Source organism: Ochotona princeps, chromosome 10, assembly GCF_030435755.1.
Source record: "Ochotona princeps isolate mOchPri1 chromosome 10, mOchPri1.hap1, whole genome shotgun sequence".
Lineage (NCBI taxonomy): Eukaryota > Metazoa > Chordata > Mammalia > Lagomorpha > Ochotonidae > Ochotona > Ochotona princeps.
Window position 1 is genome coordinate 48,369,584 of NC_080841.1, and position 27,491 is coordinate 48,397,074.

At 40.8% G+C, this 27,491-nt stretch overlaps 1 pseudogene; it reads left to right on the forward strand.

The window, feature by feature from the left end:
• The first annotated feature begins 1,156 nt into the window (after positions 1-1,156).
• LOC101526706 (transcription factor BTF3-like) lies at positions 1,157-27,069 on the forward strand (annotated as a pseudogene).
• The last annotated feature ends 422 nt before the right edge of the window (positions 27,070-27,491 follow it).

The following is a 27,491-nucleotide window of genomic DNA, read 5'->3' on the forward strand; positions in this document are numbered from 1 at the left end:
ATGAATTATACTCCTGCATAAGTGTTATTAAATACAAAGCAAGAAAATCATGCTATTTTCCACCATGATGAAAGAGATTCAAAAGCTTGCAATGCAGTGAGTTGGTGAAAATGTTTCAAAACAGTAATATATTGCTAATTAGGATGTGTATGCAAATATATCTGGGGAGAAGAAATTTTCAATAAATTTTATCCAAAATTAAATATCTAAGTCCAACAATTCCATTTTGAAGAATTTATCTCATAGAATCTGCCCATTAGCAAAATGATGTCTTTAGGAGATTACTCATTCATTGCACTTGTGTTTGCAATAGAAATAATCAAAATGATCATCAATTTAGAACTAGTTAATTAAATTATGGATGACCATAAAATGGAATACAGTGTAGTTATTAAAATGAAAAAACACTGTTTGTGTACTGATATTAAGATATCTCTAAGATTTATTATGGCAAAGTAGAATATATAAAGTTGAAAAGCCCATACTAAGTTAATAATAAGCACATTAGTCATCAAATATTTACTCCCCTAATGTCCTGTGGAAGGCTGTACTTCTCCACCTTATTGACATTTGACAGAGTCATATAACTTACATTAACCAATGCAGAGCAGATGGAAACGAGACTGTGTCTGTTGTAATGAAAGAATTTAGATGCAGAATATGTTTTTCTAAGTCTTCTGAAGACCCCAGCATCTGTCTTTTGAAAACCATGCTCAGCTGGCTGGACTCCCAGCATGGATCTCAGATCTGTGAGGCAGCTCTGACTTAAACCCACCAGGTCCAGCTAATATACTGGAACCTAGACAAACCATAGCCAGTCTGCAGACCGATGAGCAAACATTCCTCAGTATAGACACTAATATTTTGTACTTATTATTGTCATAGTAAAATCTGTGCTGAAATGTGAGATAAAAAGAATATTCAAAATTTATTTATTTTCTTGCATATCCGTAAAACATATTTTCAAATTTATGTAAAAACCTAACAAAACAATATAATTAAACTGAGGGGAGGTGAATTGGGCATTTTAGTGACATGCATGCATGGGATATTTTCATAATATAATGCCCACTTTTTATAATAAAATTACATTAAAAAGTATCATTGTCAGAAATTCTCACAGATAAAATCTGTCAATTTGAGTCACCTGTAACCGATGGCAGAGTTATTCCAAGGAAAAAGCAAAAAGAAGGAACAAGCAGTTAAAGAGGTGGAGACCCGAAAGCCTCCTGAAGGCTCATGCCACAGGCCATGTGAGAAGGTAGAAAACTAAAGCAGCTCTTTATAATTATCAACTTCCCTCCAATCATAAAGTGTGTATCTTTTGATGAACTCTCCAGCTGTTTTGGCCTAGTTTCATTTGTTAAATCACTATGAGTTTTGGATCCCTCCGGTAAGCGGACCCCCGTTCCTTCGTAAACCATGAGGGCAATTTGGGAGCTGGACTAATCTGGCTCTGTCCTGCCGCCATGGAGGCAGGACAAGTTAGGGCGGATTCCATTCTTGGGGCCAGGGACGGACTGAACCACTTTGCAGGGTGGCAGCTGCGGGGAGGCGCCTCGGCTAAGCGGAATCCGGCTAAGGGTTCGAGCCAAAACCACCCCGCAAGGCAGTGGCTGAGTCCTTGGCTTCGGGTGGCCAGTGCACCAATTGGTGCCAGGCTCTGCCTGCTGGCCGCCCAGTGGTGAGCTCTGGGGCTTTTATGATTTGTAATAGCTGCTCAGGGACACTCATGAATTAGGCCAACTTTAGTATAGGTGAAACATGAATTCCTGGCGGTTGCCAGTGATAGGGACATGTAACTCTTTGCGCTTACACCTGCAGGTCTACTTTAGTTGGGGATGCTGGGACACGGTGTCTGGGGCAGAGGCCAGGACAGGAGAGGTCATGAGACAAGTTGAGTCAGAACAGCCACTGTCGGGTGCGTGATCTGCAGCTAGGAGCAGGCCAAGTTGGACAGCTAGGGGTACACCCTATCTGGGTTGAGGTTCCCACCAAGGGGCACATGTGCTGGAATGGGGGCTGCGTTCTAACTAGGAAACAGTTGTAGTCTCCCACGGCACTAGTATGGCTGGGATTGGATGCACCGGGCCGGTCCAGACCCCAGCACCATCTGGTGTCCTGGGGAACCAGGGTGGATGTGGGACTGACTTGGCTAGGTCTCAATCCCCTACTGAGCCAAGTGTGAGCTATACATGGGTATGGACGAGCCATGGCTGGGCTGAGACATCCAGCAATGGGAACCAGAGTGGGGTGAAAGCCAACCATGAAAAGCCACTGTTCCTGCTAGGACAGAAGGTGAACTGAGAAGGGCTGGCTCATGGACCCCCTGGTATGCGCAAAATAAGCGCAAGAAGTATGATAGGAAACAGCCCAGAATGGGCCATGGAAAGTTTCCCACTGGCATACATTTGGCATGGGTCAGGGGCAGACCAGGCTGAATCAGTTCATGCCATCCACTGGCAAACCCGAACACCAGAGGAGAGTGTGGGTCAGGCCAGGTTTGGTCGCAACAAAAACTAGTGCATGATATGGAATGCCAGGGTGAGATTACCTGTACTGGATTTGAATGCAGCACCCAACCAACACACATGAGAACCAGGAAGGGAGAGGGCAGAGCCAGCGGGGGGATGGAGGGGCTGGTCCCCTTGCCGGACAGCTACTCTCACTGGATAGTGTAGGCTGGGATGGGGACAGACCAGACTAGGCAGGGCTGCAACACCTGTGCGCCGCATGCAGACTAGATCAGGGAAAAGCCAGGTTGGGCTGATTATTCCTTCCGGTTCTAGCATAAATTGGAGTGGGTGAAGGTTGTTTGGGCTTAACCGCAGACAGCTGGCAGAAGCTGGCACTGGGGGCTAATTCTGTCAAGTCAAACCACAGAAGCACCCAAAGAGCTCATAAACCAGGGCTGAGAGAGACCCAAGAGGGAAGTGGTGGGGTTCCCCCTCTTGGGTCACTACTCCCACTGGAGGGCATGAAAACTAGGACGGAGGCTGGGGTGGCTAGAAGGAGAGGCACTGAGCAATATCCGTGAGGGCTGGATAGTTGAGTTGGTTGGAGGGAACTAAGCTTCAATGCCCATTGACAGGTACTGGAGCCAAATGGGAAGCGGGACAGACCGGACTAGTCTGCTATGCATACTGGCAGGCCAGGGTGGGGGGGCGGGCCTGGTGGGGGTTATTGTGGGTCGCCCTGACTGGGCTGCAGCCCCCACTGGTTGATGAAAGAGTCAAGTGCGTGCTGGGCAGAACCAGGCTGGACTGCAACACCCATTGGTTCCAGTGGAAGTCGGGACTGGGAGCGGAGCCAGCCCAGCCATTGCAACCACCAACTGATCGTGGCGATGGACTGTGCCAGACCCGTGCTTGCTGGAACATGCGGGAATCTGATCTGGGAATACCTCAAAGTTTCCTTGGTGATCTCCCCAATCGAACTGCTGGACTCAGAGCCCTGGCTAGGAGAGGACGGAGGACGGAACAGGTCAATCAACCACCTCAGCTAAACGTTGGGCAGTGAAATACTGAGCAAATGAAGACTCTGTGATGGACTGTGACAATCAGTGGATTCTTCAATGACCTAATCGAGTTGGGAGGGATGTGACTGGCAGCGATCCATAACTGGAGGACTATTAAGACCACCTGAGCAAGTATCTCAGCATGCCCCACATCCGGGACTTTGGGCGGGTGGGAGACTGGGTGGGGATTCTCCCTCAATATCCCCCTTCACCTCAGATACATAAACAGTATAATAAAAATATATATTTAAAAAAATCACTATGAGTTTTGACGGTCTTTAAGAGAATTGAATCATCCAGAATTAAAATGAAACAATTACAGTGCCGATCAAACGACTGGAAGACAAGTACTGTAAAATCAGTTTTAAATTGGGAATCAACTTGAGTCAATAAAATTTCAGAAGTATTTTTCCTGTTGTCTAGTTGTTGGAAGATAATTATGTTAACCTATTTTTTCAGGGTGAGACTGTTGAGGTATTTGTCTTGCAGCAAGAATGAGTTTGTCTCATTTTTCAGGTTTCCCAGAAACTAATTACTACATAATCATCAACAAAATCAATAGAAATGATATATTGAATTCATGTAACAGGTAACTATGTGACTATGTAATAGGTAATAATGAACTCCACATATGTGAATTGCCTCTGAACTACTTCTAGCTTTAGAAATCCTGCAACCACAGAAGAGAGTGAACATGCACAGACATCCCTCAATCATGCTGAGTTTTTCTCAGCCTCTGGTTGCTCTTTCATTTACTTGTATACTAGAATCACACATAACCTGAAAATTCTTTTTCTCAAAGCAACAAATCTACACACAGATATTAACATCATGCCAAGAGGGGTTTCAGCCATTTAGAACCATAATTTTTCCTGCTGAAAGAAGCCTGGCATGAATGTTTCTACTGGTTAAACTTGTAGAAGGAGAATGCAAGAAACACAAAAGACAATAAATTCACTTCTCCCACACACAGGAAGTAAGAATGGAAGTCATGCCTTGCAACAGATCAGATCTATCCCCACCACTGTGGGAAATCACAAATACAAATTTTCAACACTGATGAGCAGAGCTACCTTTATTTGTAGATGCAGGTATCTGAGGCACTACAGAGGACTAGAAATTTCACCATCAAAGAGTTTCTTCTTGGTACTACATACTATAAAATGTCTCTAGAATATAATTCCCAGGTGTTTTTTAGCAGATTGAAATTCCTGGGGTAGGGGCCCGGCGGCATGGCCTAGCAGCTAAAGTCCTCGCCTTGAAAGCCCCGGGATCCCATATGGGCACTGGTTCTAATCCCGGCAGCTCCACTTCCCATCCAGCTCCCTGCTTGTGGCCTGGGAAAGCAGTCGAGGACGGCCCAATGCTTTGGGACCCTGCACCCATGTGGAAGACCTAGAAGAGGTTCCTGGTTCCCGGCTTTGGATCTGCACAGCACCGGCCCGTTGTGCTCACTTGGGGAGCGAATCATCGGACAGAAGATCTTCCTCTCTGTCTCTCCTCCTCTCTGTATATCTGACTTTGTAATAAAATAAATAAATCTTTTTTAAAAAAAGAAATTCCTGGGGTAGAGGAGAATCAAGATGGCAAAATAGGGTAAGGACACATTTAAACAAATGGAGAATCATTAGCCAGGATGAAACAGAGAGGACACATTCCAGGAATATGAGATGATAGGCCAACAGCAGAAGAATAGTAGGAGACTGGCAGACACAGGAAAGCAGCAGAAACAACAGCGTGGTTTTGTAGTGACTAGATATTCCAGTAGCAGTCAGCAAATTGTGATCTGACTTCCACTGGTGGCTGGAGCTTCACCATTAACCAAGGGAAGTTCAATGGAAGTTCAGGAGATGAACCCAAATAACTGCCGTTACTGCTGATTTATTTCATTTGACCAGGAGAAGAGACAGGACAGCAGACTCCAAAAGGTGGTGCAGAAACAAGGTGGATTTCACAACTCAGACCCCCACCAGATCTGTATCAGGCACCATTTTGTGTAGGAAGGCAGAGGCTGTGGAACAAGACTGGACATGAACTAAGCTGGGAGTAAACTCATTTCTGACTCAGTACATTCCTCCAACGTGGCATCCTACAGGTTCCACCCAAAATAAATCCTAACAGACAGCAAATCCAGAACTCCACCTGTGGCACATCAGGCACAATTTTGGGCAGTGTGGCAAAAGCTGGGAAACTGGAGGAACAACAGTGAGTTCCGCATGTGCTGAGCTGGGAATGAACTCAGTTCCAGTTCAGTGCATTATACTGGTCCCACAGGGAAAATAATACTGACTTTGGCATCCTACAGATCAAAATAGGTTCATGTGGTCCTCAGACCTAAGGACCAGTAGGTTCCAGCAAGATCAGCACCACCAACAACCTAATTATTTAAGACACTTGGTGCCTCCCTTATCCTGGGAACTGCTCCAACCGGAAGTGGGAGAAAGGTTGTACAGACAATGGTGGGGCCACATCATGGGATCCCAAGAGGTAGAGAGTGGTGAGCTAGTAGCTGGGGCAATGGAGAAGGTGATGGTAGCCTAACACAAGAGCCCACACCTGAAACTCACTGGAAGGAGTAGCACAAGTAACTGCAAACAAAGAACTGGATACCAAACACAGTAAGTAAAATCAAACTGTAGACCTGTTGCTGACACAGCTTAGAAACCTGCCCTAAGGAAAATAATCTGCTATACCGAAGTGCAATAGCGAAAAGCCAAGAGAAAGAGAGAGAGAGAGAGATTGACAGAGGCACAATTATATTACTGAAGACTCCCCAACAAGAATCCTCAGGAACACTTGGGGATCTCTGACAGAAGTCCTCTCCAGTGTGACGCTTGCCACTTCTGAAGTAAGATTCTACTGCTTCTCTCCAAATCCCAAAAGACTCAATAAAACCAGATCCTCAGGATTTGCTGCCTGACCTGTCACATGACCTTGGATTACTCTTTGAATTATCCAAGTAATTCCACGCATTCAAATAATTATGATTTGTTTTTTCCAAATCAAACAGAAAAACTAAAGGTATTGTATACTCTTTCATTTATTCAGTATTTTCAAAATTTTAAAATGTATTAGCATCTAGTCTGTGCTTTATCTAGTTCATTTTCATTTATAATAATATTCTTTCTTTTTAAGTAAGAAACTTCAGCATCCATGCTCAAGTTAAAATATCTCTCCTTAGGAGGAGCAAAGGTTTTTTTGCTAAGTTCCAAATTGACATTTTCACTTAAAATAATCATAATTTGAATTTCTGTTGCTGGGTAAGATAAAGTCCCATGCAATACAACTATAATTCTTATGACAATGAGTAGAAAATCCAATAAAATCTTAAAGCATATTTTAACTAGCCTCAAACAGCTGCCCACATAGTAAAGGTAAAAGTAGCCAAACTTTTGGGCTGTGAAGAACTGCATAAAGGTGAGCTGTTGCCTGGGAGCTACTTTGTAATGGAAAGCCTTTGTTGATTCCACTGAAAAGCTGAGAGGCTGAGAATTTGGCTATTCCCAGGCTGAAGCAAAAAGCAATAGCAACTATGAGAACTTTCTAGGGCTGGAAAGAGAAAATTGCAAATGAGAAACTCAACATCCCTAAGAGAAGGGAAGAAGGAGGACTAAGCCTGGTGCAGAACAATTTTTTAATCAAGAAATTTGCCTTTTCTGAAAGTAAAGACCCAAGACCTTAGTCCTTGGAGATGCACAGCTGCTCCCAGAAGTTTACTGCAACACTGCTATAATCATTAGAGTTCTGGGTGTGCCAGAGAAAACAACCTTCATAAGTGTACCAAGTGGTCATAAGCATCAGAAATCAATTCCCTAGGATTTGGCATATCCAGAGATCGATAAATCCTTCAATAAAAACAACACATATCCTTGACTAAGAGCAGTCTGTGCCTGGAACAAGCACAGTCTGTGACAGCTCCGCTCTAGATAAACCCATGATGGACCAGGAAACAGAGAAAACACTTGACCCAATTCAGACCTTTATAATAAATCAATTCCATAACACGCTATGTTACTGTAAATCCAGCCAACATGCAGAAATACAGCGTCTAGTCCAAAATAGACTACAACATTCTGGTATAAAACAGCGGGGTACTGTTGCTCACACATATGGTAGCTTCAGATCTGTTTGATGTAATTGTTGGGTAGGAAAAGACTTTATTATTATGTGCTTATTTGATTTAGTTAGCTTCCTTTATATCATTTTCGTTCTCTCGGGATGAAGAACTTCCAACATCTATTGTAAGACAGACATGCTAGTGAGAAATTCCCTCCATTACTGCTTTTCTAAGAAACTCATCTCTTCTACTTAACGTCAAAGGATAAATGCATTAGATATAGAATTCTAGTCTGCTGATTAGTTTGCAGGTTGATATCTTTCATTGGTTTTGGAAATTTCATATGCATTTTCTTATCTCCAAATGTAGCTTCTACTTCATTCACTTTTTTCAGTCTATTGGAATTCATTACTGTATACAATAAATACCTTCTGTCCTTTTCTGTTTCTTATTCATTTTGAATTTCAGTATTTTTACCTGATCACTTTCTAATGGTGTGTCCTCTAATTCAGTGACCCTTTCTCTTCAATGTCCAAACTGCTGTTAGCGTCCTGTTTAATTTCTTAATTTGATAAATTCAAAAAAATATTTTAAAGCTAACACTCATAAACAATAATGAAAATGATAAAAACAATAAGCATAATCAGCAAAACAGGAAGAGACCTTCCTTAACTTGAAAAGACATACCTACAAAAAAATTATCCAAACCAAACACTTCAGTCAATTGTGAAATACTGAAATATTCCCCTTGAAATCAGGAATGGGACAAAGAAGTTAGCATTGTAGGAAAGATCCAAGTGAAAGCAATAAAACAGCAAAGGAGCAACAGCAAATGGAACAATCTGAGGCCTGGGTTGTGTATATAAACATTGCAAATGAATCTGCAAACTATTGGCATTAATTAATGTATGCAGTAATAGATGACCAATACACACATTTGCAAGGTCTTCTAGCCAGCAAGAGGAACTAGTGCATATCACAACCATTATCTTTATTCATGCCCTAATATCTCATGCACCACCCACTTGATCCTTCCTCTCCTTTCCTACACCTGAGTCTTTTCCAATGGAAAAGCTCCAGTGTCCTATACAGTCTATATGCCAGAGCAGTTTTGCCCTTACACTTCCTCTAACAGGGTTCTTACTGCCTTTATCCAGGTGCAACAGCCATTGTTGTCTTATTTACAGAGCATAACCCCAACTTCCTGGAAAACTGGATTCAAGTCAGAAACTACAAACTAATGCTTTATTTGGGTAGGAGACATAATCCAGGGGAAAAATACAGGACACAAAAAAAATGAGGGAAAACAAATACAGAGTTGTACCTGTCCAAGCCCACTATAGCCTCTGAGAAAGTACAGCTGTTCTGCCTGCTCATATGTGATGTCCCAAGACAGGATGCTGAAACTACCATGATGTGAATTGGGAAATTTTAGGAAAGGAAAAAAATTGCATCTGCTGGCTCTCGTCATCTTTTGTCTCCTATTAATCAAATTTCACTGCATGCAATATTTACTCTTGTGTACACTCAGGTCATGGAAAGCTGTTGGATCAGCCAAGCTTCCAGTAGAGTATTTCTTCAGAATCCAAGATGATAGAGGAAACCAGAGCCTGGGGACACACACAGGCCCACTTTGACTGCCATATTCTTGGGACAACAGAAGCTCTACAGGCCTAGTCCTCCCTACAGATGAGTGAGACTACTGGCCATGTGGACAGTCAATGTTCTCCACTCAGGAAGCAGCCCAATGCTTAGGAAACAGGTACAGCCAGACATGGCTGGGCATATGAAAAAATGTGGACAAATATAATTACTAATATACAGCTGCACATGAATAGATGCCATAAAAGTGTCCCCAGTTCTGCTGTGACTCTCATCACCATTTATTCTTCTACAAGGACATGGAAGTGCAATCCATTCCATTTCTCCCCTCCATCAAATCAATCCCAGGTCTATCTAACTTCCACCTACTTATATTACATTCCCATCCCTTCACATTGTTCATCCTGGAAGCCCAGAACACTCTCTAGGTCTACCATGTGGGTGACAGCAGTCCAAGAACTTGAAGCATCACCTGTTCATTCTCAGGGTGTGCATTAGCAGGAAGTTGAATCAGAATCAAAGCTGAGACTCGGCCTTAGAGTGCTTTGGTATTGGATGTGGGTAGCCCAAGAGTTGAGTTAACTACTGCATCACTACTCTTGTTGCCCTCCGTTATTGATATCTAAAAGGGATTACTAAAGATAGGACGTGTGACCCATGAATAGATCCAATCATGGGGTCACTGAAGAAAAACGTGGTTTGGATATAGAAATGTACTTTTAGATTGCTTTAGTTTTGTGACTCCATGATGAAGACATGTTCATCATGGTCCTTGTTGTGAGTTTAAAGAAAGCCATTTAGACAGTTGCTGTCTGAGCTATAAAAAGTACCACATTTAGTAGCTTCAGCAATGTTCAGGTTACTAATGTTATTGTCAGTTTCTGTGCAACAGATTCTCACGAGGGCCATGATGGTAATGACATGGTCCATTGAGAAGTGACAAATCGAAGCAAAACCAAATGCTTGCATTAACCTTTGATGCTGTCATTGGCTCAGGAGTTGAACAAAAGAACAAATGAAAGGTATTTTAAAAACTCAAACAGTTTTCAATATTTTATTTCAGAGGTTTGTTAGTGAAGAGGTATTTTATAAGGCAATACCCAGCAGTTGAAGACATCAATATTCTACATGGGAATGCCTTATTTCAATTTCTATGTCTGGCTTCTGTCTCCAACATTCCACCAATGCAGCCCCTGGGATTCAGTGCTTATGGTTCGAGAAACTGGGTTCTTGCTAACTGTGTGGGAAACCTGCATTGAGTTCCTAACTCCTGACTTCGGTACCACCCAGTCCTGGTGTTAGCAGCATTTGGATTGTGAGCTAGTGGATGGGGAGTTTCTTGCTCTCGCTCTCTTTCATAAGTAACTAAACATATGAGGGATAGTAAAATCATTTCAAAGAACTGGAGGACTACCTGGGTCTAATTCTAATAAATGTGGCCAACATAAACAGTCGCACAAAAATTATGTCAAGGAAAAAGCACAAAGACGGAAGGGTCCTAGAGATTATTTAGATTGAACTTCACATTTTGTTTTAAAAACAGCTTAGAGAACAAGAAGGCTAATGATTTCTCATTTAGCTGTTCCTATTATACCTTGCATTGATTTCCTGGATTTGCCATCACAAATTATCACAAATTCGGTGGTCAGGACCACACACATTCATTTTTACAGAGCTTTGAACCACAGAAATTTTAAACCAAAAACCTGGCAGGGCTATACACTCTCTGAAAACAGTAAACAGTAATCTTCCCTTCCCTTTTCCATCTCCTGGTGCCCCAGTCAACCCTTAATTTGTGGCCACATCTCTTTCATCTCGGCCATCAGATGGTCATCCTTCAGGTGTGTCTCTCTAGATACTTGATAAAGTACTTGGTAAGGGACAGCATTGTGGTATAGTGGCTAAAGCCACAGTTTGTGATACTGGCATCCCAAGTCCCAGTTTCTCTACTTCCAGTCCAACTCCCTGATAATGTACCTGGAAGAGCAGTACAGGCCCCTGTATCAATATGGGAGACCAGATGAAGCTCCTGGTTCCTGGCTTCAGTCTCGTCCAGCCATAGCCATTGTGGCCATCTGGGGAGTAAACCAACAGATGGAAGATCTCTCCCTCTCTCTCTCTCTCTCTCTTTCTTTGGCTTGCAAATAAAATTCAATAAGTAGTTTAAAAAAAAAACGGAAAAAAAAAAAGACTACTAGGAGCCAGCACAATGGCTCAACTGGCTAATCCTTCTCCTGCAAGCATCAGCATTCCATATTGACACCAGTTCATATCCTGGCTGCTCCATTTCTGATCCAGCCTCCTGATTTCAGCATGTGAAAGCAGTGAGGATGGCCTAAAACCTTGGGATCTTGTACTCACACGGTAGACCTAGAAGAAGCTGCTGGCTTCCGGCTCCAGATGAGCTCAGTTCTGATCATTGCGACCATCTGGGGAATGAATCAGTAGATGGAAGGTCTTTCTGTCCCTCCTCTCTATAAATCTGCCTTTCCTGGAAAAATAAATCTTTAAAAAATAAAAATAAAAGAACACTAGTCTTTAGTTACTTGATTGGATGCTCTTTCTAAATCTGGTATGATTTCATCTTGAGATCCGTAACTAGTTATAACTGCAAAGATCATTTTTCCAAAAAAAAAAAGTCCTATTCTGTGGTTTGAGGTAGATGTAATTTCAGTGTGAAAATTGCTCAACATCATGTGGCTGCTGGACACACAGGGGTTACTGATGGATTTAACAGAGCAGAAACTAATCCTGAACCTTTCTCCATGCCTGAGGCTGTAATTCATGCACAGTTGCTAAGAGTCAGACTGCCTACATTCAAAGCACATTGATCTTCTACCACAATTAATTCATTCCTAAGCCTCAGTTTCCTCCGTTACAAAATAAAGATTATAATTCTTCCTTCCTCACAGGAACCAAAGGAGTTGCCATGGGGGAGGGGTGGAGGTGGGAATGAGATAACCCATGTGGTGCCCAAAATGGATGCCATGGCTAGGGGTCAATAAGTATTGCCTGCTCTCAAAATCATACTGATGATCTTGAAGTGTTAGCATAATGCACAAAATAAAGCTCAGTCATTCCCAAGGCTGTTTGAAAAGTAGCATATGAAAACTGGCTATTTATTCCTAATCAGAGCACTCATTCTTTTTTACCTTTTTAAAAAATTTATTTATTTTTATTGGAAAGGCAGATTTACAGAGAGAAAGAGAAAGAAAGAAAGATGTTCAGTCCACCCTGACCCAATGACCACAACACGCAGAGCTGGGCTGATCCAAAGCCAAAAGCTAGGAGCTTCCTCCAGGTCTCCCACCTGGGTGCAGGGTCCCAAGACTTCAGGCCATCCTCAACTGATTTTCTCAGGGAGCTGGATGGGAAGCAGGGCAGCTGGGACCAGAGTCATATGGGATCCCTGGACATGCAAGGTGAAGATTAGACACTAGGCTGTCACTTTGCCTTGGGAAAGGAGCTGACCTCACCACCAGTAATTTCAATGATTTTTATTTCATCAGCTTCCACTTGATCTGCCCAGCTATTGGCAGCTTGTGGTACTTTCCAACATGACTGGGACTCTTTATTGCAGTGTAGATGAGCAGTAATGTACAGACACCCAAGGTAAACAGCTGGAGAACTGAAAAGGTGGGCTTTAAAAGCAGGTGGCTATCAGACATCTCTCAAAAATAATCTCTCAATGAAATGGTTGGGTCTTGCTTGAAAGGCCAGCAAGGAAGGAAACTGGAGCTGAGATCAGGAAGATAAATAAAACCTTGGGTGGACCTCAGTGTCAGCAGGTAGGAGTCCTACTACAGTTACTACAGTGTTGTAAGTAAAAGTACAGCAAATGTTTGAACGAGAGTTGAGGTGAGGAATTATCTACTGAATCAAAGGATTGAGATAATACCTATTCTAGCAGACCCTGTAGGACATTGACCAGATCCCCTTTCCTAATTAAGCCATTCATTCTCCCTGCTCTTGGACAATCTACGTAAATGAAAGGGAACCACCTAATCAAGGCAACGCACGTCCTAGGAAACGATTCACATCCCACATCTGTTCCATATGGGAAGAGCAAAGAGGTTGAGCCCTTTGCCATATTCAGGACAACTCTGAAGGATCATGCCAGCTTCAGAGTCCTTGAGGGATCAGGTGTCATTTCTGCTATAAGAACATAGCAGGTTTACCTTCAGTCCTGCTCTGTAGGCATTAATCCTGAGCCCAGCTCAATTGATCTCTTGTGTGCCAATTGCTATGTCGTCATGCTTGCCAGGAACCAGCCCAGACCCTTACCTTCCATAAAATCCAATAGTGTTCTCAAAGACATTTAGCTAATGAATGGAAAAATATGATTTTTAAAAGCAAGTATGCACAGCACTAAATCCCAGAGCTCTTTCACTCCAACCTGTGCCTTCAGTGAGTCATGAATAAAACAGAGATTAAACAGTCTTCAGATGAAAAAAAAAAATAGTAAGCTACCTGCACTGTTATATTGGTAGGATGCCTTTTTATGTTCTCTCTGGCTTGCTCTAAGCCCTATTATTATGGCTGTGGATCTTTTTCTTGTTATCACATTCAACACTGGATACTAAATGTTTATTTTCTTTTATTAGCCCATTGTATGCTAGGAGGAGGCTTTAGTTTCCTAGTTATGTTTACCTAGCTCCTTATAAGCTTGTTCCTCTCCACCTGTTCCTCTCATGGTAAATGGCATTTTTTACCCCAGAGATTTCCACACTTTGTATTTTACAAATAAAAAAAGTCAGACTAGACCATTCATTGTCATAGTCTTCACTTCTGTCGTCTGCCTTCTGCTCTTCCATATCCCTTTCCTTCTCTCCTTCTCCATTCTTCTCTTCTCCTCGTCATCTTTACCATCATCATTGTTGTCATGAAAATAGAGAAGATGCCTTAGGAACAAGGCAGTAATTATATCCACAATCTTAAAAGTATGTCACAAATATATCATGTCTGGATTCAGAATTATGATCAAAATGAATTAACAGAAATTTGTAATTAATAAACCTAATTTTTGAACCAAGAAATTCTGGGCTTAAATTTTTGTTTTAATGCATGCTATCTACGTAACCTTGAGTAAGTTGAACTACTCTCTGAGATCTTCACATGTAAAATTGGGCTACAATTGGTAATTATTATCTTACATGTGAGGATTTGCTGATACACATAAAAAGGACCTTGCACAGTGCTATAAATATAGCAAATAAAGTTATCTATTGATGTACAGGAATTAGGAATTTGGGTGTTTCATAAAAATGTTGCACAGTACAGCAGTTCAACAAAGGCATAAGCTGATTTCTTGCAAGAGAAGGATTTGTGAGAGTTTCTGGCTTGAACATTGCAAAGAATTGAGATAATTATTACCATGAATTCTTTCCCAAAAAGTGGATATGGTTTGGATTTCTTCTCTGAGAAACCTGAAACTTTGTTATTCAAATGGTCAATACAGATGCACTTGAACATTGCACTCATATAGATGGAAAAAAAGAAGGAGAAGAAGCCGGGGAAGAGAGGGGAGTAGGGGAACGGGAAGATGGAGGGGAAGGTAGAGGAGGAGGAGTAGAAGCAGAAGAAGGAGGAGGAGAAGAAAAGAGAGGACTGGCACGATGGCTCAACTGGCTAACCCTCCAATAATAAGCTGGTTCGTACCCCAGCTGCTCTACTAACAATCTAGCTCCCTACTCGTGGTCTGGGGAAGTAATAGAAATTGGCCTAAAGCCCTGGGACCCTGTTCCTGCACAGGAGACATGGAAGAAGCTCCTGTCTCCTGGCTTCTGACTGGCTCAACTCCAACTGTTGCAGCCACTTGGGGAGTGAACCAGAGGATGGAAGATCTTTCTGTCTCTCCTTCTCTCCTTAAATCTGATCCACCTTTCCAATAAAAAATACACAAATACTAAAAAAAAAAAACTAGGTGCTTAGCAAAAGGGGAGTATTTAGGTAATCAGTTAACAAATGAAAAAATGCTCATATCCATTCATTACCATAGAAATGAAAATTAAAACCCCAATGGGGATGTGGGGGATGGGAGATGTTTGGCACAGATGTTAGCATGTCGTTGGGTGACCCACATGCCATATGAGAGTGCCTGGATTTGAGTCCAAGCTCTGATCTTCATTGTAGCTCCCAGGTGATGCACATTGTGGAAGGCTACAGGGATGCTTTCTGAACTTGGATTCCTGATGCTCATGTGAGAGACTTGAACCTAGTTGCTGCTTCCCAGCTTCAGCCTGGCCTAAGTGAGGCTGTTGTGGGCATTTCATGAAAAGAATAGACCAGCGGCTAGGAGTTAGTCTCTCCTTCCTCCTCCCTCTTCCTCCCTCACACTCCACCCCCACCACCTCTGTCTGCCTTTTAAATAATGTTTAAAATAAAATTTTAAAAGGATAAAATCACAGAGAAAAGTAACTATACAACTACCAGAATTACCAAAATTTAGAAGACTAAAAAAATATATGTTGGTTTGAGGGACAAGCAATTGAAACTGATCAGTCCTGGTAATGGGAATATAAATTGATAAAATCTCTTCATATGTTTGAAGCTAGAATATGTGCCTGCTCCATTACCCAGAAATTACATCTCTAACTATTTAACCAAGGGAAATGCATACATAATTCATCAAAAAACGTGCAACAGTGTTTGTAGTCAAATCACTGTGACAGTCCTAAGTTAAAGTTTCTCAGCCTCAGCACTTTTGACGTGTTAGCATGAATAATGTATTATTATTATTATCATCATCATTATTATTACTATGGGGAGCTTTCCAGTGCTCTGTAGGGTAATTAGCAGCATTTCTGGTTCATTACTGATTGGATTCCAGTAGTTATGTCTTGATTGTAATGACCCAAAATGTTTCCAGACATTGCAAACTGTACAAAGAGGCTTCAGAAATCCCCTCCAGCTTAAAATCCTTTGAAAATAGCCAAATATCTATCAATTGTGTAGTAGTATGAATAAATAATGAAAAACATTTTAATTCTTTACACTGTTACACAACAGTGAAAATAAGTAAGCATGATCTTAACAACATGTACAAAAGATGGCAATATTATGATCTAAACACAATAGAGCTTAAATCATAATAATCTCTGTATAAAACGTTCAAAGTGTTGGGGCCAGCACGCTGGTGTAGCAAGTAGAAGTGTCGCTTGTAGCACTGGCATCACACGTGGGCACCCGTGAGAGTCCTAGCTGCTGCACTTCTGATTCAACTCACTGTTAATGTGCCTGGGAAAACACTGAAGGATGGCCAAGTCATTGTGCTCCTGTCTCACATGGAAGACCTGACCCAGTTCTGGAAGTTGCAGCCACTTGGGGAGTGAACCTGTGGATGGAAGATCACTCTCTCCCTCCAACCATCTCTGCAATTCTGTCTTTCAAATAAACATATCAATCTTTTTTAAGAGAGCTCAAAATTAAACGAAACCACAGTTGTAGAATTGAAAATAGGGGCAAACTTTGAAGGGAATAGCTTGAAAGAGCCACAAGAAAAGCTTCAGGCTGCTAAGGTTCTTAATCTCAGCATTATATTATATTTTAGTGAAGGTTTTAAAGCTATAGATTTATAATTTGTGCACCTTTCTGTGTATATATTATATTTCAATCAGGATGTGTTTTTAATATGTAGGTATAGAAACAGCCTGACACATTTTCCTAAATGAAAAACATACAGAAACCAACAGGCACTATTTTCATATTGAAATATAAATGGCTCAGTTTTAGGCCTCTCTGCTCCTAATCATCAAACAACCTGGATGAACCACAGTAGTAATTTGGGACAACTGAATTCTTTTACAGAAGCTCCACCCTATAGTTTTCTCTTCTGAAGAGTACAACATAGCATAGAGTTTTCAAGGAAAAGGTATTTATTGAGAATTTCACACACAGTGTGAGGCAATTAATACCTTCTTGGTTGGCAGCCACCGCACTAAAATAATTGATAAATTCTATACCCATTAAGTCTGGCAACATCTGAATTGTACTTGATAGTCTACAACCTCACTTTCTATAAATCTGCTTACTTATGACATAATTCCCATAATTTTGTCTGTCTGTGTAACTAGTTATAAATTCTATGTGGTTTCAGCCCCACTAAAAGCCTGTCTTCTGAAAAAAAAATGTATTCATCATGAAGTATCATTCTTGAAAATCAAGAACTATTCAAGTTATTCTTTCAGTTCTGAAAGCTATCTTTAAGATGAAAATATTTTCCTTTAAAGAAATGGTATATTTACTTGTCACTGCCTAGTGAATTAGTAAGCAAGTAGTTAATTTATCAGTTAGGAGTAGAATGGGGTCCACAGAATATAAATGATGATTGCCTACAACGGCATGAGAGCATAGAGAAGACAGGCAAACTAAATGTGAAAGATCATGTGGGGAATTCAAAACTTGTCCGCAAATTTGTTGACATTTTTTCCCATTGAGAGATGAAATGTGTATCTTCTCACTGTGATTTGGCTGATTGTAGTGTCTTACAGCAACAAAATGAAGCAGATGTGACTTTCAAGGCTGTGTGGTTTCCAGCACTAAGTCAGAAAAATCCCTGTAATTTCCATCTGGCTCTCTTAGGACACTTGCTGTGAAAAGCAGCCCCTAAGTATGGAGTCCGACACCTCTGAGAAGACAAGGGTAGAGAGAAGGCACTTCAGCTGCTCGTCTGAGTTGAGCCCCAAGCCAAACTACAGCCAGCATAAACTGCCCTGAGAGAACCATCTTGGATGGGTAATGACTGTAGCCGACACTTAATTTCACTACATGCGAGACCCTGCTGAACCATAGTCTTATGCAATGCTTCCAGAATTATCTACTGAAAAAAGTCATAAGGAAAATTAAAAAAAAATCAAACGATTGCTTTTGGCTTCTTCTTTGGAGTTTCTTTGTTGTGTAGCAATTGTAATCAGCACTGGAATAATCATGAGTTCCTCCTATAGACACCGGTTCAGTCCAACTGTGCCAGACAAGTATTGACTGATTTCCTATTCCACATCATGTATGATATTTTAGCTATTATTCATTTTAGGGAGAGAGAGACTGTTCACTTTGTTCGCCTCTTAGTTTAAATGCCCACATTCTCTACAACTGCACTAGCCAAAGCAAAGAGCTCAAAGCTCATTGGATCTTCCATGTGGGCAGCAGGAACCTGAGGACTTGAGGCATTATATGTTTACTAGGCCTGGCATGGTAGCCTAATAGCTAGAGTTCTCACCTTGCATGCACTGGGATCCCACAGGGGCACCACTTCAGTATCAAGTACTCTACTTCCCTCCAGTTCCCTGTTTGTAGGCTGGAAAAGCAGCCGAGGATGGCCCAAAGCCTTGGGACCCTGAACCCACGTGGGAGATTATCGCTCCTTCTACAGCAGACCCAGAAGAAGCTCCTGACTTCAGATGGTCTCAGCTCCATCTATTGTGGCTACCTGGGGAGTGAACCAGTTGACAGATCTGTCTCTGTCTCTCATTTTCTCTGTAAATCTGACTTTCCAATAAAAATAGATAAATCTTTTTTAAAATATTTATTTATTTTTAAATTTTTATTTGGAAGAGAGAGAAGGAGAACTGGAGGAAGACTTTTCCCATCCCCTAGTTTACTCCCCAAGTGACTACGATGGCCAGGGCTGGGTTCAGGCTGAGCCTGGCCAAAGTGCAGTGATAGGAGTATCATATCACTTGGGCTATTTTCTGCTGCTGATCCCAGGCCATTAGAGGGAGCTAGATTGGAAGCAGAGCAACCAGGATAGGAACCGAGACCCTGGTGGGATGTCAGCATTACAGGTGGAAGCTTTACCCACTTAACTCCACTTCTAGAGGCAGTCATGCAAACCACGCGGAACTTGCTGAGATCTACCTGAGACAAGGCACAGTGCTTCTGTTGGACCTCATTTCTCTCTCTCTCATTTTCTCTCTTTATGTAATTCTGCCTTTCAAATATAGATTAAATAAAACAAATAAAGAAAGAAGAAAAAGAAGAGAAACAGCTAGGAATCAAATCTAACACTCCGATAAGGGTTAGCGCAATGTACCACAATGCCAGTTCTAGCACTCTTGGTGACTAAAGGCGAAAGGGAACAAGTGAATACAGTACTCACTGCTTTCCAGGAAGAAGAGCAATGGAAAGCACTCAGTAGAGAAAATGGCAGAGGAAGTACTGAGCTTAGTGTGGCAGGAAATCTGGGGACACCTGTGTTTTCTCATCAGGTGCCGCACTCTGTTTTCCATTGCAGTAGCGTTAGAGCGTGTGCTCTAGAAGACTCTTCCTTGTCTATTGTCATTCTTCACTACATTTTAAGTAGATATTGTGGAAGGTCATCTCGCTTTGGGCCCACCGACATCTGTGATTCACTTCCTTCATCTGTCAGAATTTAGGGTAAGGAAAGGCCTTGGAGTTTTAACGATTATGAGCTCTTAGTCTTAGCCTTTGGTAATACAATTTCCTCAGAACTGCCAGTGTTGGAAGAATTGCTCTTGGTCAATGAAATCCATGCATGGGTAACCACAGGAAAAAAAACCATTTCATATAGACATCATATTTAGCCCAAAGGCTCTTTCCCCTTGCCTTTTCCCCCAGGGGTTTACCTAATCCTCTGTTTTGTAACTTAATGGCTAATGCTTTCAGGTCATTCAAAGCAATTACGGAAAGATATCAAGTGTAATGCCAATGTTCATTTATCTGAAGACCAAGGCACAGGCTGCATGGAAAAGTACTAAGGACCAATCTGGTAAGGCTTCAGACTGGCTGTCACTCTCCTTGCCCACTGTGTTTGATAAGAATACATGTCTTTTTGAAACTACAATACCTAAAATAAATGGTCCTAAGTCAATTTTGCATGCAGGCTGCAGGTAAAATACACATTTCCCATTTCATGCTGTCTGACTCCAATCTCACTACCTACCTCTCCTTTGGGAAGGAAAAAACAAAGGTCTAGAATAGCATGTCAGGATTCTGCTTGTCCTAATAGCAAAGCTGCCATGGCACAGGGTCTGCATCCTGAAGAACAGCAGATGACAATCTGCCCAAATGTTTGGCCACCACATCACAATCACCAGATTTGCACCCTGAAAGATCTGACTTCTCACTGCTCAAAGTCCTACCTCCTCCACTCAGTTAATTCCATATTTTCCTTGCAGGGTCTCCTTCTAGGTAGAAAAATTCTGTGAAGTGGATGCATTCAGCTGCAACTACTGAGTAAATCTGCAGGAGCCTCGGCACCCACAGCCTAGTCACAGAAAGGAGCATTGGCCAAAAGTAACTTGATGTGTCTTGTCCTTTAATCACAATAACCCCTCTGATCAGCAGCTGGGAGTTCATGCTGTAAATTATTCTTCATCATAACCCATGCAGTGTGTTTCATGTGATAAACCAGTCTTCAGATTTCCAAACTGAGGCTGAAAACAGGTGATTTGCTCAAAAGAGCTGAGATTTGAACCCAGAGCTGAGTGATGCAAATGTTGACACTTTTCATCATTTAATCTATAATTGGGGTATAACTGCACCACTGAAGAAAAAAAGAGTCACAGTGTAAGTCAGGGTTCCTACAGCCTTGTCATAGCTGTGACTTAGTGGTTACAATGTGAGAGCTAGATGAGCCTTCATGTCCACAGAGTGGTGTTAGATGCTTATCTCTGTGAGTCACAACCACCATGACAGACATTACTGCAGAATGCATTATATTTTTGATCTGAGTTTATGGTTTAGGATGCAAATATCATCAGGAAGTAATGTGCGTCTCTCCCAAGCCATGTGCTTCTTCCCGGAGCCAAGAGCATGCAATTACAGCCAAAGCTCCTTCAGGACACTAACTTGCCACAAAAGATCGTGGCTTCCTGGCCTTGAAAGGTGCCGGGAGATGAAAGAGATGCCTGACTGAGGTGGTTAACAGGATTTGCCCCTTTCAGGTAAGCCCTGGGATTCTCGCTCTCATTTCCCCTTATGGGCCCATGCCACAGTGTCCTCTGTGGAGGCCTGAGAGCCCAAGCGCTCTAAACTGACAGATGCTGTCTCTAGAAGTAAGTCACACTCACCCCGTTTGACTCCTTGTCTTTGTTTCTCTCCCACAACCCCCTTCAATCCAAAGGTAAGGACAGTATACCCTGGATACATGAAATAAATGACATTGCGGGCGTTTCACAGCGTTTCACAGCTTTTCACAGCCTGGAGCCTCCCAGCAGTAGGGTTGGAAAGCTCTAGGGATGGGAACATGCTTCAATCCTTGAACCATTCGCCATTTTGGTCTCAAGTGACCTGGAGACAATGTGTTTGGCAATACAGACAATTAAGTGGCCCAGGCTCCCCAGACACCTGAACTTGTTTACACATCTTTCAAAGGAACACATCTTTCAAGGGAACATCCCTCAATACAAAGTAAAAAATGCATGAGAAAAAAGGGGGGAGTTTATGCTCCTCGGCACAGTTGATTGAGTTGATCTGTGGGTACTGTGGCTTGGTTTTCATACAAAGAATGTGCCAGGAAGCCCAGGCATACACTCACCTGCTCCATTTCATCTCTTCTATTTCTTGCCAGCAAAGCTGCTTTATTTGAATCTAGCCTTGTTAAGTGATTGGATTCTGTCCCTTTTGTAGATGATGAACTCAGATGACTGTATGTGTGAGTGTGTGTGTGTCTTTAGTCCCTACAGTATCTAATCTAGCAATGACAAAATTGTCACTGCTTTTGTTGATGTTCTGTAAAATATGATATGGAAAATACTCATAATAATTTTTTACTTTTGAAGTGATTTGTATGCATCATGATGTCAGATTTCTAGAATTAGAATTGTAGGGGGGATTGTGTAAAATAGTTATCTGAAATAGAGTTATGTAAACAAATATATGATTTGTAGATATATATAAAACTAGTTATGAGGTAGTCATATTTACTATAAGTACAGCCATCTATATAGCTATCTGTAGGTATATAAAGATCTGTCTAGGTGTATAGATAATATTCCTACATGAGACTGAGCATAATCACAGGAAATGGAAAAATCATTCAAAGAATCAAGTGTCTTCTTAAAAACTGTTCCTTTTGTTGGAGGAGTGGAAAAGTACAGTTTCTTTTTCTTCTCCTCGAAGAAAAACAAAACGAACTTCCCCCTCCCACCCTCTCTGTCTCATAGAATGAGCTGCCTGTGGTGTCTGTAATACAAGTTTTTATCTGTGTGGAGATCCTGCCTCCAGTGCTGTTATCTTTTCACCCCCGACAGAGTAGGCAATACCACACACAGGGCACAACTCTACCTCTCTCGTTACAACACTGGGATCCCTAGAGTGTACCAATTGTGCCTATTTAATGGATTTTAAAATGTGGAAGAGGATCTTGTCTTTTAAACAATTATGAATCCTTTTGTAAAATGAGTTATCAGTTACTGACTTTTATGGATTTACACATACTGATGGAATTCACGGATTGCTGGAGGCGATCAGAAAAAGATTGATGAAGCTTGAGATGGGATGAGCAGGATCTGAGCTAAAAGGAAGCCCACAGGTAAGCCAAGTCAACCGGAGGCCATGGCTCCTGAAGAAGTCTGTGGTTGACCAAGTCAGACCCCAGGGTAGTGGAAGTTCTGGAGATAACAAGTTCAAACAAGTTGTGTACAGCGACACATCCTGTTTCTTTCCTCCCTCCCATTCCACAGCGATGGAGCGGAGAATGAGAGCTGTCAGGTGAGGCTCAGTCTGGCTTCCTCTCTGATTGGCAGGGGGATCAGTCCAACCTCAGCTTTAAACCATGACTTGTCTCCGACTGCTTGATTCATTGCAGAAGACTTTCCCTCTTCATCCTGATTCATGCCCCACTGGCCTTGGTAACAAATCTTTCAAATGTGCAAAACACTTCTTGCAGTCTGAATCCCAATAGTGATTTTATAAGAATAAAATGAACAAAGCAAGTAATCTAGAGTGCAAGGTGCCTGGAGGTTATTCTTTGCTGGAGATGCGTTAGCCAAGTCTTACCTGATGTAGTTTTTAATAGCAGTGCAGTAAGGAGAGAGTGATGTCTGAGTCCTATGCAGTTAGTACCACATGACTGTGCTGAAAGCTAACATGCTAGAGAATGGCTTTAGCAAGGGCCCAGTAAGAATGTTCCCCCTTGGAACTTGAGCTTAAAGAACATGCTGCTGGCCTCTGTCCAGATCTCAGTTGCAAGCATGATGCTAGAAATATAATGGGTACTTAACAGATGCAATTATACATTATATCTTATAAGTTTAGAAAAGATTCATGACTTAGTGGAGAAGGAAATGAGATTCAAAGCAACACCCAGGACTCGTAAGAGTAGAAGGGCTTCTTCCACTTTCTGAATTCTAATTCAAGGGGTAAAACAACACAAAAAGACAGGAGAGAAGATTGTCATATTTATTTGTAAGACTATTCATGTCATCTTAGATGATGGAAAACAAGAAATATAAGGGAATAAAACAAGTCATGGAAGACTTCCAAGTAACTAATGTCAAGCTCAGAAAGTAAGAATTAGGCTTGAGTTTTTCTTCTCTCTTTCTCTTGGTCACCTACACTGAAATTTAAAATTTTATGTATAACTCAAAATGGAAGCTTTCGTGGAAAATTCTATTTCTCAAGATGAAATCTTTCCACAAACTGGAGAAAAGAGAGATATAAATCTGTGAAGATAAATGAGATCGTAAATTGAAACTTCCAGAACAGAAGCCATACTTTCTTTTTCTGGTTGCTCTTCTGTCCTTTTGATATGGGTAGGCAGATAGTTGGAAGCCACACCCTCTCCCACCCCAGTAACCTTATCCATCCACTAGTCAATAAAACGGGGGGGGGGGGGGGGGGAGAGAGAGAGAGAGAAAGAAAGAATCTTCCATCTGTTGCTCATTCTTTAAATGGTCACAATGGCCCAAACTGAGCAGACCTGAAGCCAAGAGCTTCTTCCAGGTCTCCCACATGGGTGCAGTTTTACATCATTTTGAGTTTCTGAATCCTTATTAGTATTTATTTCACTTACTAATTTTTTTTATTTATGTAAGGTGAACTAATTTCACTTATTTCATATGTAAGGATTTCAGAGTACAATGGTACTTCTCACCCTATCCTCCCTCCTACCACACTCCCACCTTCCTCCTTCTTATTTTTTCTTTTAATTTTTACAGTCACACACCTCCAGTTTATTTTATAATCACAAGCTCAACCCTCCACTAAAGAATTCTTATTGTTGAATTTCAAGTTATTTATATATTCTAGATGCAAATTTATTATATGTGTTTGAAATATCTTCTGCTAGCTTGTGTTTCCTTTCATTTACTGAACAATCTTTTCTGGGGAAGTTATCAATTTCAATGAAATCTAACTTCTCATCTTATTCTCTTCCATGGATTATACTTTTGGTGCTTTATGCAAGACAATGCTGTCAAGCCTAAAGGCGTTGATATTGTCTATGTTGTCTTCTAGTCATACTCTCATTTTGTGCCTTACATAGGATCTATGATACACTTGGAGAAAAATATAAAGTCTGTGCCTGGATTCAATTTTTATATGTGGGTGTATAGTTGTTCGAACAGACTGACTGAGCATTGTGTTAAGACTTTCCATTCTGAGGGACACAGTTGAGAAAATGCTGAACTAATCTCCTAGCTTAATGGTACAGAAACATGTATTTTCTTCACAGAGAGTGAATTGATTTTTCTCAAGGATACACAGTTTACATAAGCTACTGAAAACAGAATACTGATCTGCAAATCAGGAGTTCCACTTTAATGGCCAATGAGGTCATCTTATCCATGATAAATACACTGCTTTCTGTTGCCTGCTATATTTTCCAAGTTGGAAAACTTTCCACAAGCAGATTAAATAATCAAATGATTGTTGGGAAGAACAGAACAAACTGTTTAATAGAGTCTTACAAGACATTTCATTTAGGTCATCTTCTAACCTAGTTATTTTTTCTACTTAACTCTGTGGCATACTTATCTGGTAACTTTAGAAATAGTGTAATTTTTCTTTAGTTACTATATACATATAAACAAATGTATTTCTGCAAAATGTTTCAAACGCTCCATGGCAATGAATATGATAAAAAAACCTTTTTCATTATATTTCACACATTTCAAAAATATCATTACTGAAATATGCTTATTTTAGTTCAACTTCTCATGAAGTTCTTAAATTACAAATACATCTATACACACACATATATATATTCTAACTTTCTTTGTTATTGGTTATGCACAATACAGTATTTGTAGATTGGTATTCCCTGAACCATAACATTAATAAGTTTATACTTTGTCTTACACTAGTCATTGAAAGGATTGAGTAGTTTGACATTCAACTCAGTGTATTTTACTTAGTTCCTGCTATTGGATATTGTTAAGAAAAGTGACAATTTCGGAGGCAGCTGAGTATGTGAATAATGTTTTGGAGATTTTTATATAACTTTGCTGAGCTCCTGGAAACATTTACAACCTATCTTTTGTTTAGTAGTAGCAAGTTAATATGTTTATTTTATATCAACTTTCTTAACCTTTGGGGGCCTAACGATGCCCAGGTACCATCAAGAAAAAAAGTCAGTCTTTCTTTGGCTCTGTTTCTTCCATGAATATCTTTGTGCATGAAGACTCTCAAATGTTCTATTATAGGTGATTCTATTTTCATGGGAAACAAGTAATGCAAAAACATTCTAAAACTGCTCCTCATTCTGAGTTTTTCTTTTTTAACATTTTCAGATACATGAATCCAGAATTATGGCTGGCTACTTCAAGTAGTGCATTTCCCTTCTTTGGGTTAAATTCTCATGTCATTGCTGGATAAACTACATCAGCTGTAAGAAATAAGACCTTGCTGCCCCTCAGAGCACAGCACTGAACTGCTGCCCCTGCTGGGTGTCACCTGAGGGCATTAATTCGTTTTTCCAAAATCCAATTATCTCCTTGCATTGTTGAGTAATTTAATTTGGCAATTGGATGTTTTGTGTTGAGGGATTAAAATGCATTATTTATAGTTTTGTTATCTGCTCTTCACTTAGTTTCCCTTAATATTAAAAATATACATGACTATAAGTAGCAAAACCAAAGAAATAAACATTGTTACAAAATTCTATAAAATTCATTCCTATTTAACAGATCTTTCTTTTAATGTCCTTTTACTGACATGGCATATGATCCAACGTCCCACCTGTCATTTATGTATTACATTTTCTTAGTTTTCTCCATTTGGTAACATTTACTCTCAGTCTTTCTTAGTCTTTCATAATTTCAATTTCTGATGCCATGATAGTGAGGGAATACACATCAATACTTTTCTTGATATACTGAAATGCTGATTTCTCAGTAATTCTGTGTAAAAACCAAAACATTTTATCCAGTGGAGTGCTTATTATTTCAATGATTGTATACAGTGTGTACTGATCAGAATGGAATAGCTGATAGTTTCCCTTTGAGGAGCCTCAAATGAAAGAAACCACAAACCAGAAAAACTTGCCAAACCCCAGGCACAAGTGCACATTGGTGACAAGTGAACTGCTCGTAGAAAGTAGGTGATTCATAGGACGGCGACAGCCAATAAGGAAAACCACTTCAGTTCTCCTTAAAGAAATTAGGAGTGAACAATATCTCTGGTATCTAAGAGGTGAGCATGTTTACAAACCAAGGAACAATGGTCCACTTTGACCACCCTGAGATTCAGGATTCCTGGCAGCAAACATGCTCACCAATGCAGGCCATGCAGAGACAAAAGCAGCCAACAGGAATGCTCCCGGCATCATAACTCTGTGATGCAGACAGCCTAACCAGCTTGAGAAGGCTAACTGAAGCTCTGCCCAAACAATCTGTGGGATGGAAAAGCATCACTTGCCACTGGAGAGGAGGATGATGAAGTTCCGTATTTTGGTGAGAATTTTGATGAGGCTTCTAAGAATGAGGCAAACTGAGTGGAGTCAACTTCTGAAGAAAAGTAAAACTTGATGAAGTTACTTGGAGCTGCTATTTTAGATCATGACTTTTTAAAAAAAAATTGTTTTGTTTATGATGTGATAAAATCTAGATCTCTAAAGTTTTTAAGCTCAAGCCCCTTACACAGGGCAGCTCTTTTTAGTTTTTGCTTAGACACAAATTATTCTTTGCGGCTAATTAAGCTGAAAAACCTGGGAATAAAGTTTGAAATAAATACATTTCTTTGCCTAGTAAAAAAGAAGGGGGGGGGGAATAGTTCTTTGAAGTGAGGTAATTATTGGAAGCTTGGAGCTTTATTTTTTCACTTTTTCATACGACATCTGCTAAATTGTTGTGAACTGTGCTGCATAACACTAGGCAATTATTCCTTCAATTAAATTGATATGGAACCCATTTCCAA